General features: G+C 41.0%; 1 protein-coding gene across 2 annotated transcripts in view; it reads left to right on the top strand.

Moving 5' to 3' along the window:
* The first annotated feature begins 102 nt into the window (after nucleotides 1-102).
* PLEKHF2 (pleckstrin homology and FYVE domain containing 2) overlaps nucleotides 103-5036 on the top strand; it is a 34067-nt gene continuing 29133 nt past the window's right edge. The window contains exon 1 of one of the 2 annotated variants that reach the window (XM_025199403.1): nucleotides 103-426. The gene's annotated coding sequence lies outside the window, so the exon portion shown is untranslated. Of the gene's footprint in view, nucleotides 427-509; nucleotides 531-5036 lie in introns of those variants that run through there. The other variant, XM_025199401.1, reaches the window with a different exon arrangement.

Below are 5036 nucleotides of genomic sequence, written 5' to 3'. Positions count from 1 at the left end.
CGCCCAGTGACCAGGCGGCCGAGGCTCAGGCCCCGCCCTGCCCCGGGGAGCCGCTCGGGAGGAAAAGGCTCCTCTGCCTCCCGGCCTTCAGGCAGCCCCGCTCGGTCCCTCGCCGTCCTCTTCTGGTCCCGGGCCCGGCAGCGGCGATGGGGAGCCGTGGCCTGCAGCTCCCCGTGCCCAACCCCCGGCCGTACTGAGCAGCCCGGCTGCTGACTCTGCGTCCCCGCTTTGTGCGGTCTGTAGCCCGGGACAGGCCGGGCTGGAGGAGTCGCAGCAGGAGCAAACTCCTGGTGGCTGGGGTGGGTCGGGCCCGGCCCGGGGTGGCGGAGCCCCGCGCTGCCGGGCGGGCGGCGGGAAACGCCTTCACTCGAGGTCGGGCTGAACGGATGAGCTGGGAACATTTCCAACAGACCCGAGTAACGTGAGGTTGGTTCGAGCATGGCACAGCACAGCACAGCTCGCCGCTTCCTCTTGGCTTCCGAGTGAGAGAGAAATCCAGCGGTAGCTAAACTTTCAGGTCACTTGGAGAGGTTTGTGGGGCGTTAATAGAGTTATTTTTAGGAATCTGAGGGCTTTCTTCCTACAGTAGACGGTGAGGATTGCGTTGGTGCCTGGCTTCGCTGTATGAGCTCTGTAGTGCTTACCTGTGTCAGTAGTACGAGTGACTGGCATCTAGCTCTGAATTAAGCCTTTCATTTTAAAACTGTTTAATCTAAATATTACACTTTAATAACCAAGGAGCTGTTAAGGAGATTAGTGCAAAGCGAGAGTCTTGTTTCCACTGTAATAGCTCACTTTACACTCCCGCTCAACTCATTTTCCAGGTGTCTGAGGTGTTTCAAGCAGTACAGATATTGGCTGTAAATATCTTCAGAGTAAGTCCAGCAACCTAGGACATGGTGACTCTGAAACCCTATCATCTTTGTTGGCCCCAGATTCCTGGCTCTTGCATACAAAATATACCTGGGGGCTTTGGAAGCTTTGAGGAGGTTGCTGCTGTATGTGAAAGTAGATGGATGGAGTTGCTTGAATTATAAATGTAATACTGATGTGTAGAGGCTTGAGGCAGGAGTGGAAGCTGCTGCTGATGCTTCCTTCATGTCATTCAGAGTTAAATAGATGAGTGTCTTTTTTGTAAAGATGTACCTAACAGTCTGAAATTAGAGGGGAAACACGTTTTGTGAAGAGGGATTAATTTTGTTTTTTAAATTATAGGCTGTGGACTGGGGCATAAATTCAGGGCTTGCTACTTTTTTCTGCATTTTTCAACCTGCTCCAACTTCCAGATTCCCAGCTGTGTATTAACTAATTCTGTTGATAATCACTTTAATGGTTATATTCAGATGTTTTGGTAGGCCTTTAATGGAGGTGAAAAATGCATAGGACTTCATTCTTTTGTATCAGTCTTGTCTGGACAGCAGTTTGGGTGCCTTCACTGAAGACATAACATTGTTTCGGGCTGTGTTTATGGTAGAGCATGCAAAACGGGCTCTCTTATGCACTCCGGTCACAATTATCTTCACAGCTGTGAAGGCTAGATACTCGAAGTTGAAATAGAGCATGTAGATAATAACAGAGATGATTCGAGTATGTTGAAGAAAATATGCCTGTTGACTAAAATATTTGAAATGCTGTGTAGTTGTAATGCTGACACTTGGTCAAATACATTAACTGGGCTCTCAGTATTAAGGTAATGCTGAGTTAGTTAAACTAATGGACTGCTAGTATGTGTTAATGAAGACAAGTAAAGAAACTTCAGGGTTGGCTTCAGCCAGACATGTTTGCTTGCATCTAAAATATTCTCTGAAAGATGTCTTGCTTGTGCGAAAGAAGAGAAACCAAAAATAAAAACTGAGCAGTACTCTAAATAAGTTTTGTTCTACAGCAATGGGCTAGCTAGTTTTTAATAGACTTCAGTATATTTAATATTCAAGTTTTATTTTCGTTCACATGATTTGTAATACCAGTTGTCACTTCCAAATATGGCATTTGTGTGTGCTGGTAAATTTAATGGTTTAACTTACATTTTAAAAATGTAATATACATTTTTGTTTGAAAAGGTAAATTATGCAAAATATGTTTTTAAAATGTAATCATAAGTTTTAAAAAGCTTGTCCTTCCCTAATCAAATATAAAGTTGCTTTTGTTCCAAGGAATTTAGTTCAGCACTTATTTTTGTAGTGGTGGGAGTGAAGTGGATAGAGAAACTTATCTGTAGACATGTATCGAAGAGCATGTTTATAAAAGCATTAAAATACTCTTCAGTGTGGTAAAACAAGTGATGACAGCTGCTGTAGCAAGTTGAGTCCTGCAGATTGCTAATTTGAGAAGTTCTGCTGAAGGAATTGGGGCTGCTTGTGTGAATAAGACTTGCTTTACAGTTTACAGACAGTCATGAATTATACTGCTGCGTACTTATTTTGGCTCTTAATTTTTTTTTACAGTTAGGTCAGAGTTCATAAAGTTACTACAATATAAATACCTTGGATCTTATCATGCGTCTTTGCATACATACTACTGTAGGTAAAAAAAAAACAAACAAACTTGATAGTAACTTGAGAATTAAAAAAATTATTTTTGAAGTTCAAATATTTCATTTTATAGGATTGTTAGTCACTCGCTTCAATTACTATTTTCTTTGTTCTAAATAATAAGCCAGGCAGGTTTATTTATCATATATGCAGTTCAAAGTACTTTATGCATTTTGTATAAATGAATTAAACAGTGAAATTAGTGGACTTTAAATACTGGAACTTTTTTTTCCCTTAAATATAGTAACCCTAGGAGAAAAGAGAGAATTTACCGGAATACTGACTTTTAGTTTCTTAAAGTTTTGTATTAATTTGGATAAGTGTTCTTGTAGGACAGGGGTGGGCAATTATTTTGGACGGAGGGCTGCTTACTGAGTTTTGGCAAGCCATGGAGGGCCGCATGATAGGCAGCCAGGGGCAGATAAAAATTTAGAAAATTTAATATTTTCAGGGCCCTGCAGGTGGATAGAATAGCCTGGCAGGCTGCATCCAGCCCCCAGGCCACATTTTGCCCACCCCTTTTGTAGGATGTAAGGGTGGAAAGAGCTGCCAAATCATTTAGTCTAACTTTTTTATGATAGGTCCCTTAAATTTTTGCTTTTTTGTGGTCTTAGATTGTCTTATGACTAAATATAGTTGGTCAAAATTTGTATGGCATCTCTTATGTTCTTCAGTAAGGGTAGATCTTCTACATCATCCTTCTTGATGTGTATGTACTACTGCCATTAATGTAAATTACATGCACATGTTAAAGGGATGAAACTACTTTAACTCACCATCTTGAAAAGTTTTATAAAGGAACCTTCTATAACAGAGGAAGGACTGTGAAACCTCTTTTACAGTTAATTGCATAAAAAAGAAGGTTAAAACATGCCTTTAACTCTCCTGATTTCTTGATGTTGTAATATGAGACACTAAACTTCCAGTTTTTTCCCAAGCTTCTCAGCGTGTCAGTCATAGAAGCAGGACAGACCCAACTGTGTGGCTGTGGGATGTCACTCTTTAGTGCTATGTAGTATTCAAAAGCCACATCTAGGAATAGGACTTTGAACACTGTAAAAGTAGAGAAAATCAAGTTCCTGATTCATTCTCTTTAAAACACAGCATAGGAATGTGACAAACAATAGCAGGGATGGAGGGATGTGCATGAGGGTGCTAGTAATGATTGCAAGGTCTTTGGAACAGTTTAGAATTGATATTTATTTTATTTTTTTTGTCCTTGATCTGGCTCTCTCAAATCATGGGTTGCCTTTCCAGGAGTTAAGTAATGATTACCAAGTTCTTTATTAAGGGCCCAGGCAGGATCTATTGACAGCATCATTGTTAGAGCTGCTTCTTAAGGTCTTGTAGATGGCTGTAGTAATTCTGGGTGTGTGATGAAAGGACTGGAAGGCCCAGAAGTAATTTGATAGGCACTTTGCTATACCTGATGATTTTGAGCCTGAGAGAGAGAGAGAGAGTAGTGTAGCAGTCAGGACTGTGTTTAAAATATTGTTGGAAGTCCTCATAATTAGGGGCTTTGTGGTTTGTGGTTATGGTGCTTGGACTTCAGCCATTTCAGTGTACTTGAAGAGTTTGGTGGTCTTCATGAACATGGTCCAAGTGCAAAATCCGAGTGTGTAGTATGATACTGGTCAGATTGCTAGCTATAAATGCCAAGTTGGGAGCCACTGTTAAAGCTGTCATTTTACCCTTGAAAAGTTGCTCCCTCCCCCTCTCCCCCTTCCACTGGTTCAGTTGCATTGGTAGGGCTGGTGGGAGCCCTACTGTAGATGTGGCTCTTAAGGCAAAACATGTTCTCATTACTATCTCAAGTGACTTGTTTGTATCCTTAACTAAAATGGTGGTAAATTTGCCAGCTTTCAGACACCAAATAATTGTCATCTAGAATGATTTCAGCTTTTAGGTACCAAAGTTGTTCAAAAAGAGTTCATGTAGTAAACATCTATACCAAAGGGGACCACAATTGCATATATTGCTGTACAGGCAGACTGTAGATGTTGGTTTTGTTTTAAGCATATTGTTAAAGTGATATTTAATTTATCTGAGATTTAACCTCTCTCTTATGGATTTAAAGACTTTTGGTGCAACTCCAAGTCATTCAGCCAGTTTCTTACCTGAAGCATGGTAAAATCTACTCCCAAGTAAAATATTTATTCTACATTTGTTCTAATGGGTAATCAGTAGAAATGTATGCGAGTTGTCTTAATGCTGTAAGTAGTTACATAATATAAACTGGTACACAACTTGCATCTGATTATTGCCAAACCTTTTGGGTAAGTATTTATCATTTGTAAAAATGTTGCATCTAGATGGAGATTTTTATTACCATATTTACCTGAATACAAGATGAGGGTGGGTGGGGGGGTGTGTGTGTGTGTGTGTGTCTTTCCCCCCCTTTAGCATGGGGAAACAAGCCACTTGTCTTATTGCATAGAAAGAAATCTCACGAGATCAGCAGTTTCCAATGCAGTGCGTATGGGCACCATGCTGCCCCCCCCCCCC

The sequence above is a fragment of the Alligator sinensis genome, unplaced genomic scaffold (assembly GCF_000455745.1).
Source record: "Alligator sinensis unplaced genomic scaffold, ASM45574v1 scaffold273_1, whole genome shotgun sequence".
NCBI classification, from domain to species: Eukaryota; Metazoa; Chordata; order Crocodylia; family Alligatoridae; genus Alligator; species Alligator sinensis.
The sequence above is the reverse complement of the archived record's forward strand: the minus strand, read 5'-3'. Positions and strand labels throughout refer to the sequence as shown.